This window comes from Triticum dicoccoides, chromosome 1A (assembly GCF_002162155.2).
Source record: "Triticum dicoccoides isolate Atlit2015 ecotype Zavitan chromosome 1A, WEW_v2.0, whole genome shotgun sequence".
Classification (NCBI taxonomy): domain Eukaryota; kingdom Viridiplantae; phylum Streptophyta; class Magnoliopsida; order Poales; family Poaceae; genus Triticum; species Triticum dicoccoides.
Window position 1 is genome coordinate 363434623 of NC_041380.1, and position 12214 is coordinate 363446836.

Consider the following 12214-nt stretch of genomic DNA (forward strand, 5'->3'; position numbering starts at 1 on the left):
TTTGCAGCGGGTAACTACATCGTCGCGCCGCGCCCGGCGCAACTGCATGCACACGAACATGCGTGATCGTGCGCCGGCCCCAAACACTGGCAGCACAACTTATAAATTGACAGATGGAGTAATAGTTATAGTGATGCATATAATTAAGCAAAGGGATCGCACATGTCTATATTGAGTGGAACGAGAATGCAATAGCATAATAAGAATTAAGGCCACGATGATGCAATCGCAGTGGTGGTTACAGGAGGCAAGAAGAAAGATGCATCCATCAACGTACGACCTCCTCCTCCTCAACTCAGTGCGCCGGGCCACCGACCGGCGGCTAAGGAGCGGTGGCTTTTGTGGCGAGGTCAAGGTGCTTCTTAGCAAAGGCATCCAAGGCTTCCAGCCGGTTGAAGAAGGCCAACGTCGTAGCGTCCTCACTGGCCTTGTAGATACCTATGTACACGATTTGCTCATACACGTGGATGTGTAGGTTGACGAATTCTTGCAGGGTGAGGCGCCTCGCGGCGAGCGCGACCTCCAGGTGGACATTCTTCGTGGCGTCGGTGGGCAGTCGCAGGTCCACCAGTGCTTGAAAGAGGTTCCGACCATGGAGGCCGATTAGGGTGGCAGGCAATGAGGATCCGGGCGTGCGGGATGGAGGAGTACAGCGATGTCGTCCACGAGCTTCTTGACGACGGTGAACTTGTTGGTGGTGGCAACGATCATCTGGTCCAACTGAGAGTCGTAGCTGGCGTCGACTTTGACCATCCACCAGCTGGTCACCAACACCGTCTAGAGACGATCCTCGGTGGCATGCCGCAGGCCGACGTCGTGGACCATCTGTATAACACCTCGAGACTGATGCTCCAGATGCCTTTCTTTATTTTAGTTGTTGTCATGTGTTTATTGTGTCTGTTGCATTATCATAATTGTTTTGCATATTTCTTTTCCCTATGTTGTTGCCATGATTGTCGGTGTCAAAACCGGCGGATCTCGGGTAGGGGGTCCCGAACTGTGCGTCTAAGGTCGATGGTAACAGGAGACAGGGGACACGATGTTTACCCAGGTTCCGGCCCTCTCTATGGAGGTAATACCCTACGTCCTGCTTGATTGATCTGGATGAATATGAGTATTACAAGAGTTAATCTACCATGAGATCGTAATGACTAAACCCTAAAAGTCTAGTCTGGCTATGATTATCAGGATTCGGCCTCTCTACGGACCTAGCCCTCCAGTTTATATAGACACATGAGGGATCTAGGGTTACACATGGTCGGTTACAAAGAAAGGAATCTTCATAGTTGGTCTCCAAGCTTGCCCTCCACGCCAAGGAGAGTCCTATCTAGACACGGGTGCAGTCTTCGGTCTTCGTGTTCTTCATGGCCCATCAGTCCGGCCCATGGCTAATAGGCCGAACGTCCGAGGACCCCTTAGTCCAGGACTCCCTCAGCAGCCCTTGAACCTGGCTTCAATGACAAGGTATCCGGCGCATAGATCTGTCTTCGGCATTGCAAGGCGGGTTCCTCCTTCCGAACTCCAAGATAGTCTTCAGACGTAATGATCGTGTCCGGACCTGTAACATAAGTACCACAACCGTAGAGCATAGTATTTTACGAGTCCAATCTGCTGATAATTTTTATAACATGACATCACGCTCGCCCGGTTATTTATTTCGAACCGTTTCCTATCCCACCGTTCCACGTTTCGAGGCATGGTTGTTATTGGCACGTCTTGTCGAAGCAGAGATCGTGTCCCCTTATTGCGAGATTCTCATCAATACGAGCGTGGGTAACCCAACCGTTCTATTGGAAAGATTCCTTAGGAATAGGCAAGTCTTCAGGCTCAGGAGGAGGCGTTCAATACCCTGTGCCTTTATAAAGGAACCAAGCGCCGTCTTTTTACGCCGAACCCCTCCTCAGCCTTTCCAACCTCAAGTTCTAGCACCCAAGGTTCGACTCCATCGCTCCAAGATTCCCCATCATGTCCGGACCTAGCCCTCAAGGTCGATGGTTGGCCTCCTCCGTTATAGAGGATGATATCGCAAAGCTTCGGGCGGCCAGATACCTGACCGCGGAGATCCCCCACAGGCTTCCTGCTCAAGGACAGGTTATTCTGACCCCCAGATCCGGTGAGCGGGTCGTATTCATCTCTCACTTCCTTCGAGGGCTAGGGTTCGCTCTCCACCCCTTTGTCCGGGGGCTAATGTTTTATTACGGACTAGATTTTCACGATCTAGCTCCATATTCTTTCCTCCACGTCTCGGTGTTTATCATCACGTGCGAGGACTTCCTCCGAATCCCCCCACACTTTGGCCTATGGCTCAAGACCTTCAGTGTGAAGCCGAAGGTAGTCGACGGGGAACAAGCGGAGTGCGGAGGCACTGTAGTAAGCAAGCTTTCCAACACTCTTTAGCCGAAAGGCTCTTTCACCGAAACTTCCAACCAATGGCAGCGAGAGTGGTTTTACGTCACGGAACCCTGCAGTACCAAGTGGGTAGCTATACCTGCATTCCGTGCCGGGCCCCCGTTACAGCTGGCATCATGGGTTAATAAGGGGCTGGACTGGGGATTAGTTGATGAAGTGCAGACTCTACAGAGCCGCATCTGAACCCTCCTTGAGAAAGACATCGATCTTGTCGATGTGATTCAAGTAATGCTAGTCCGCCGAATTCTGCCATGCCAGCGTAGGCCCCTCCGCATGTGGGAGTTTAACCCGGAAGGACCACGAACCCTCCAACACTTCTTCGACATTACGCACAAGGGGATGTGGAAGTTGTTTTTTGGGAAACGAAAACATAGGCCGGACACCACTGAGGACGCCGGCCTCGACTGCAACCGTCCAGATACCCCGGTAAGCACTTGACTTCCGAACACTTTGTATTTAAGTATGTCGTAATACGTTACTGAGCAAACTGTCCTCTTTCAAGTCTGGATAAAGAAAGCGAAACTAATTAGGTGTTCGCCCCCCTTCCCGAAGGCTCAGCGGATCCCGTGTTAACAAGGATGCTGGCCCCGGCACCGTACCTGATGCCTGTGAAGGAGAGCAAAGCGGAGAGTGGGAGGACCAAAGATGGCCTCCATCCCGCAGGTATACCAGACATTGTGTCCGGGGGAATCAAGATTCCATCATCCGAAGACAAAAATGAAGGGAAAGTCAACATCTCTTCCCCCCACGAAAAGAAAAGGGCCGCCTCCGAAGATTGGGAGGAAAAGGCTCCTAAGCGAGGCAAAATGCCTCTGGCGGATGGCCCGGGCTTGGAGGACGATGTCATCGCACAGTCCCACGACGAGGGGCCTCAGACCAAATTGTAAGTGAACAAGGGTGTTTTAAACATGTCCTGTTCCTTTCTTGCAACGTCTAGAATATATGTTTTTTGCAGTTCGGCACACAATCTTCTTCAACAGTCCTCTTTCTCGGGGGACCTTCTCCCGGAGATGATGGAAAGCGAGACGCCTCCGCCGGTCTCCTCGCCCAATAGGGCGGACGAATTTGAGGTATCATCGCAGAGGGCCTCCCCCGATCAACAAGTGGTGCAAGGGATGAGGACACCATTTGAAGGTGATACTTCGGAGGCCCAGGGTCCGGGGGCCAATAATGGAGGTCCCGAGCGGTCCGATCTATAGCCAGATATGAATAAACGGATTCCTTCAAGGGGAGGCCGTACTCCTTCAGCAGCTTCCGGGGACCCGGAGGCGCTGGATACATTGACGAACATGCCGCGGCAGGCATCCGTCTCAGAGGAACATCATACCTTGATGGGCACCGTGGTTGAAAAGGTCTTGTCCGCGAAAAGTGGATTAAATGAGGCCTTCATGAGTCTGCTAAGAGGCGTTGAGGTTCGTACTGTAATATGTTCGATTGTGTTTTATTCACAAAATACACCTGTGTATAGATAGTAGCCCCTGAGATCAAAAGATATGCCCAAGAAATAATCTGATCAATTGAAACATAGGCTGTGACCTCCCCGGTAACTGCCCGGACTATAGAAGTTGCGGATTTGCAACATAAGATTGATGAGGAGGATAAGGATATCACGCTTATCAACAGGCGACTTGACGAGGCGCAATGTATGTTTTTTGGGGCAGCCATACTATGCATGTGTTTACGGTATAAGGATGATGCAAAGAATTGTGCAATAAGATGTCCATATCTGCAGATGGTGCTGCCGCAGTCGAGGTCCTTCGGGCTGAGCTAGCCCGGGCCAAGGAGCATGCCCGGATTAGTAGTGCGGCTGCCGAAAAGGCATCTGCCGAGCTAAAGGCTGAACAAGCTGCTCGGCACCTATGCGAGGAGAAAATATCCTCGATGACCCTTGAACTAAAGGAGGCCGTTAGCCGCTGCAGATTTCTCGAGAGGGATAATAAAGCCAAAACCGCTGATCTTGACAAGGCCTTACAAGAGGCAAGAGAGGCCCGGTCCGAATCTAGAGCGGCCCGGGAGGAGATCCGGCAAGCTGGGGAGATCGCGGCTGGTAAGCCCTTTTTAATGCAAACTAAGTTCGGCGATCCGAATTATGCCCCGCTTAATCAAATTTGGAGTTCTCCGGATGCTTTATTGGATTTGCCGAAGAATGCTTCCGATGCGGCATAGTTTTACCAAGCACAAGAAGGGTATGCAACGGAGAAGCTTTTCTGGTCGCAATTTGGTGCGTCAAAGCGCCCACTGTTGTTGAACGAGGAGATGACCCAATGGGAAGAACTGTACCGGATATCCAGCACTGCCATGAAAGACGTTGTAGTCCAGCTGTGGCCGACCGAGCCAATTCCAGATAGTTATTTTGGTTTGGTGCGGCGACTTGCTGCCGCGGTGCCGCGCATCGACGCTGTTAAGCGATCAACGTGCATTGAAGGTGCACGGATGGCCCTTGCCCGTGTGAAAGCATACTGGACGAAGATGAAGGCTATCGATGTTGCAACGAAGAGTCCACCCAAGGGCAAGGACCATTACGCACCAGAGCATTACTTCGAAGATGTCTTAGCGGCTGCCCGATTGATAGAGGGTCAGTGCTCAAAAGATATAATATCCGAGTGAGATGTATTGACATTGTGAAAGACAATATTATGAAATAATAAAGTTTATTTTAGAGTTGCTTAAAAGCTTTGAATCCTCTTGTGCAGCCGTTTTTATATAATCTGAAAGATTTCCAGTCGTCGGCTTCAGCCCCCTCGCAGGAAATACGAGGGTGTTCGGAAAAGCAATTGATCACTCTTAACCCAACGTCTTGGTCCAAAAAGGAGGTGTCAATGCGGTGAACTAGGCAATCGGACTATGGGGCATTAACACTTTCACTTAGCCATAGGAGTTTTATGGTGGATCTACGATATAGATCATGTTATGTACGCAACTACCCCAATGCGGTGCGTTACATGTATGACCCGAAAGAAGGTCCTTCATATAATATGGGGGAATCTTGAAGGATCCCATTAAATCATCGAGCGGTTGACCAGCTCTCGCCGCATCATGATAGTCAGTTTTCGACTTTCTCTACTAAGGTGTTTGACCAGGTGAACCAGAAACACAATCGCAGTAGTTCTTCCTTTACTACCCTAGCCGATAGAGCGGAACGTAAGGTAGCAAGCAAAGGAGTCGGGCCGCCCAACTATTGACCCAAGACATGATTCGGAGGTGATGCATGTAAGGCCAAACTCGCGACGCTGAAGTATGCTATGAAGCTGTTCGAACTTTGTTGGCAACTCAGTTTGTTCCAATGTCAAGCCCATGGCAAGGTATGCCAGGGTGGGTGTGTGAAACAACAAAAAGGAGAAAAATTGGTTCTTTATATAAAAGTGAATACCGAATACGGAGTATGTTCACTAGAACCTAACTCACATGCCAATTGTCATTTTATGGATAATAACGCCACGACCCCGGCTATTTGACATGTCAGGGGTCGGCGGCTGAGGAAACAGGCACTTTATAGGCTCTCAAAATAGGGAGTGCGGTCTACAAAAAGTTATTTTGGACCTCCTGTCGCACGCCTGCGCCACCTTTCCTCGGTGAAGGGGCTCCTTAACAGGAGTAGCCTTTGGGTGAATTTATGAACCCGGACTCTAATACAATCCATGAGATGACCAGCCTTTGCGCTACTGCTACCTCTTGAGCACTGCGTTGGTTTTCCCCGAAGAGGAAGGGATGATGCAGCAAAGTAGCGTAAGTATTTCCCTCAGTTTTTGAGAACCAAGGTATCAATCCAGTAGGAGGTTACGCGCGAGTCCCTCATACCTGCACAAAACAAATAAATCCTCTCAACCAACGCGAATAGGGGTTGTCAATCCCTACACGGCCACTTACGAGAGTGAGATCTGATAGATATGATAAGATGATATTTTTGATATTTTTGTGATAAAGATGCAAAGTAAAATAAAGGCAAAGTAAAAAAGCAAAAGAAATAACTAAGTAGTAGGAGATTAATATGATAAATATAGACCCGGGGGCCATAGGTTTCACTAGTGGCTTCTCTCGAGAGCATAAGTATTCTACGGTGGGTGAACAAATTACTGTTGAGCAATTGACAGAATTGAGCATAGTTATGAGAATATCTAGGTATGATCATGTATATAGGCATCGCGTCCGAGACAAGTAGACCAACTCCTGCCTGCATCTACTACTATTACTCCACTCATCTGTTGGAAATATGCCCTAGAGGCAATAATAAATAGTTATTATTATATTTCATTGTTCATGATAAATCGTTTATTATCCATGCTAGAATTGTATTGATAGGAAACTCAGATACATGTGTGGATACATAGGCAACACCATGTCCCTAGTAAGCCTCTAGTTGACTAGCTCGTTGATCAATAGATGGTTACGGTTTCCTAACCATGGACATTGGATGTCATTGATAATGGGATCACATCATTAGGAGAATGATGTGATGGACAAGACCCAATCCTAAGCATAGCACAAGATCGTGTAGTTCGTATGCTAAAGCTTTTCTAATGTCAAGTATCATTTCCTTAGACCATGAGATTGTGCAACTCCCGGATACCGTAGGAGTGCTTTGGGTGTACCAAACGTCACAACGTAACTGGGTGACTATAAAGGTGCACTACGGGTATCTCCGAAAGTGTCTGTTGGGTTGGCACGAATCGAGACTGGGATTTGTCACTCCGTGTAAACGGAGAGGTATCTCCGGGCCCACTCGGTAGGACATCATCATAATGTGCACAATGTGATCAAGGAGTTGATCACGGGATGATGTGTTACGGAACGAGTAAAGAGACTTGCCGGTAACGAGATTGAACAAGGTATCGGGATACCAACGATCGAATCTCGGGCAAGTATCGTACCGCTAGACAAAGGGAATTGTATACGGGATTGATTAAGTCCTTGACATCGTGGTTCATCCGATGAGATCATCGTGGAACATGTGGGAGCCAACATGGGTATCCAGATCCCGCTGTTGGTTATTGACCGGGGAGTCATCTCGGTCATGTCTGCATGTCTCCCGAACCCGTAGGGTCTACACACTTAAGGTTCGGTGACGCTAGGGTTATAGAGATATTAGTATGCGGTAACCCGAAAGTTGTTCGGAGTCCCAGATGAGATCCTGGACGTCACGAGGAGTTCCGGAATGGTCCGGAGGTAAAGAATTATATATAGGAAGTGCTATTTCGGCCATCGGGACAAGTTTCGGGGTCACCGGTATTGTACCGGGACCACCGGAAGTGTCCCGGGGGTCCACCGGGTGGGGCCACCTGCCCCGGGGGCCACATGGGCTGTAGGGGGTGCGCCTTGGCCTATATGGGCCAAGGGCACCAGCCCCAAGAGGCCCATGCGCCAAGAATCAAGGGAAAGGAAGAGTCCTAAAGGGGGAAGGCACCTCCGAGGTGCCTTGGGGAGGAGGGATTCCTCCCTTGGCCGCACCCTTCCTTGGAGGAAGGGCCAAGGCTGCGCCCCCCTCTCCCTTGGCCCTATATATAGTGGGGGGAAGGGAGGGCAACTACACCTAAGCCCTGGCGCCTCCCTCTCCCTCCCACGACACATCTTCCTGCTCCCGCAGCGCTTGGCGAAGCCCTGTTGGAATCCCGCTACTTCCACCACCACGCCGTCGTGCTGTTGGATCTCCATCAACCTCTCCCCCCCTTGCTGGATCAAGAAGGAGGAGACGTCACTGCTCCGTACGTGTGTTGAACGCGGAGGTGCCGTCCGTTCGGCGCTAGGATCATCGGTGATTTGGATCACGACGAGTACGACTCCATCAACCCCGTTCTCTTGAACGCTTCCGCGCGTGATCTACAAGGGTATGTAGATGCACTCCTCCCTCGTTGCTAGATGACTCCATAGATAGATCTTGGTGACACGTAGGAAAATTTTGAATTTCTGCTACGTTCCCCAACAGTGGCATCATGAGCTAGGTCCATGCGTAGTTTCTATGCACGAGTAGAACACAAAGTAGTTGTGGGCGTTGATTTTGTTCAATATGCTTGCCATTACTAGTCTTATCTTGATTCGGCGGCATCGTGGGATGAAGCGGCCCGGACCAACCTTACACGTACTCTTACGTGAGACTGGTTCCACCGACTGACATGCACTAGTTGCATAAGGTGGCTAGCGGGTGTCTGTCTCTCCCACTTTAGTCGGATCGGATTCGATGAAAAGGGTCCTTATGAAGGGTAAATAGCAATTGGCATATCACGTTGTGGTTTTGCGTAGGTAAGAAACGTTCTTGCTAGAAACCCATAGCAGCCACGTAAAACATGCAAACAACAATTAGAGGACGTCTAACTTGTTTTTGCAGGGTATGCTATGTGATGTGATATGGCCAAAGGATGTGATGAATGATATATGTGATGTATGAGATTGATCATGTTCTTGTAATAGGAATCACGACTTGCATGTCGATGAGTATGACAACCGGCAGGAGCCATAGGAGTTGTCTTTATTTATTTATGACCTGCGTGTCAACATAAACGTCATGTAATTACTTTACTTTATTGCTAACCGTTAGCCATAGAAGTAGAAGTAATAGTTGGCGAGACAACTTCATGAAGACACGATGATGGAGATCATGATGATGGAGATCATGGTATCATGCCGGTGATGATGATGATCATGGAGCCCCAAGATGGAGACCAAAGGAGCTATATGATATTGGCCATATCATGTCACTATTATTTGATTGCATGTGATGTTTATCATGTTTTTGCATCTTGTTTACTTAGAACGACGGTAGTAAATAAGATGATCCCTCATAATAATTTCAAGAAGGTGTTCCCCCTAACTGTGCACCGTTGCGACAGTTCGTTGTTTCGAAGCAGCACGTGATGATCGGATGTGATAGATTCTAACGTTCACATACAACGGGTGTAAGACAAATTTACACACGCGAAACACTTAGGTTGACTTGACGAGCCTAGCATGTGTACAGACATGGCCTCGGAACACAAGAGACCGAAAGGTCGAGCATGAGTCGTATGGTAGATACGATCAACATGAAGATGTTCACCGATGATGACTAGTCCGTCTCACGTGATGATCGGACACGGCCTAGTTGACTCGGATCATGTAATCACTTAGATGAATAGAGGGATGTCTATCTGAGTGGGAGTTCATAAGATGAACTTAATTATCCTGAACATGGTCAAAAGGTCTTCGCAAATTATGTCGTAGCTCGCGCTTTAGTTCTACTGTTTAGATATGTTCCTAGAGAAAATTTAGTTGAAAGTTGATAGTAGCAATTATGCGGACTGGGTCCGTAAACTGAGGATTGTCCTCATTTGCTTCATAGAAGGCTTATGTCCTTAATGCACCGCTCAGTGTGCTGAACTTCGAACGTTGTCTGTGGATGTTGTGAACATCTGACATACACATTTTGATAACTACGTGATAGTTCAGAATTGAGGCACCGAAGACGGTTTTGAAACGTCGCAAAACATATGAGATGTTTTGAGGGCTGAAATTAGGATTTCAGGCTCGTGCCCACGTCAAAAGGTATAAGACCTCCGACGATTTTCTTAGCCTACAAACTAAGGAGAAAAGCTCAATTGTTGAGCTTGTGCTCAGATTGTCTAAGTACAACAATCGCTTTTATCGAGTGGGAGTTGATCTTCCAGATGAAATAGTGATGGTTCTCCGAAGTCATTACCACCAAGCTGCTAGAGCTTCATGATGAACTATGATATATCAGGGACATATATGATGATCCTTGAGATATTCGCGATGTTTGACACCACGAAAGTAGAAATCAAGAAGGAGCATCAATTGTTGATGGTTGGTGAAACCACTAGTTTCAAGAAGGGCAAGGGAACAAAGGGATACTTCATGAATCGGCAATTCAGCTGCTGCTCTAGTGAAGAAACCCAAGGTTGAACCCAAACCCAAGACTGAGTGCTTCTGTAATAAGGGGAACAGCCACTGGAGCAGAATTACCCTAGATACTTGGTAGATGAGAAGGCTGGCAAGGTCGATAGAAGTATATTGGATATACATTGTGTTGATGTGTACTTTACTAGTACTCCTAGTAGCACCAGGGTATTAGATACCGGTTCAGTTGCTAAGTGTTAGTAACTCGAAATAAAAGCTACGGAATAAATGGAGACTAGCTAAAGGTGAGCTGACGATATGTGTTGGAAGTGTTTCCAATGTTGATATGATCAAGCATCGCACGCTCCCTCTACCAACGAGATTGGTGTTTGCGTCGAGCATAGACATGATTGGATTATGTCTATCGCAATACGGTTATTCATTTAAAGAGAATAATGGTTACTCGGTTTATTTGAATAATGCCTTCAATGGTCTTACACCTGAAATGAATGGTTTATTGAATCTCGATCGTAGTGATACACATGTTTATGCCAAAAGATAGTAATGATAGTACCACCTACTTGTGGCACTGCCACGTAAGTCATATCGGTATAAAACGCATGAAGAAGCTCCATGTTGATGGATCTTTGGACTCACTCATTTTTGAAAAGTTTGAGACATGCGAGCCATGTCTATTGGTGTATATGCATGAAGAAACTCCATGCAAATGGACCATTTGGACTCACTTGATTTTGAATCACTTGAGACATGCAAATCATACCACATGGGCAAGATGACTGAAAGCCTCGTTTTCAGTAAAATGGAACTAGAAAGCAACTTGTTGGAAGTAATACATTTTGATGTGTGCAGTCCAATGAGTGCTGAGGCGTGTAGTGGATATCGTTATGTTCTTACTTCGCAGGTGATTTGAGTAGATGTTGAGTACATTTACTTGATGAATCACGAGTCTGAATTATTGAAAGGTTCAAGTAATTTCAGGGTGAAGTTGAAAGATCGTCATGACAAGAGGATAAAATATCTATGATATGATCATAGAGATGAATATCTGAATTACGAGTTTGGCACAGAATTAAGACATTGTGGAAATTGTTTCACAACTAATACAGCCTGGAACACCATAGTGTGATGGTGTGTCCGAACATCATAACTGCACCCTATTGGATATGATGCATACCATGATGTCTCTTATCAAATTACCACGATAGTTTATGGGTTAGGCATTAAAGACAACCACATTCACTTTAAATAGGGCACCACGTAATTCCGATGAGATGACACCGTATGAACTATGGTTTAGAGAAACCTAAGCTGTCATTTCTTAGAAGTTTGGGGCTGCGACGCTTATGTGAAAAAGTTTCAGGCTGATAAGCTCGAACCCAAAGCGGATAAATGCATCTTCATAGGACACCCAAAACAGTTGGGTATACCTCCTGTCTCAGATCCGAAAGCAATAAGGGATTGTTTCTAGAATCGGGTCCTTTCTCGAGGAAAAGTTTCTCTCAAAAGAATTGAGTGGGAGGATGGTGGAGACTTGATGAGGTTATTGAACCGTCTCTTCAACTAGTGTGTGGCAGGGCACAGGAAATTGTTCCTGTGGCACCTACACCAATTGAAGTAGAAGCTTATGATAGTGATCATGAAACTTCAGATCAAGTCACTACCAAACCTCGTGGGATGACAAGGATGCGTACTACTTCAGAGTGGTACGTAATCCTGTCTTGGAAGTCGTGTTGCTAGACAATAATGAACCTACGAGCTATGGAGAAGCGATGGTGGGCCCGGATTCCGATGAATGGCTCGAGGCCATAAAATCCGAGATAGGATCCATGTATGAAAACAAAGTGTAGACTTTGGAAGAACTACTTGATGGTCGTAAGGCTGTTAGGTACATATGGATTTTAAAAGGAAGACGGACAATGATGGTAAGTATCACCATTAAGAAAGCTCGACTTGTCATTAA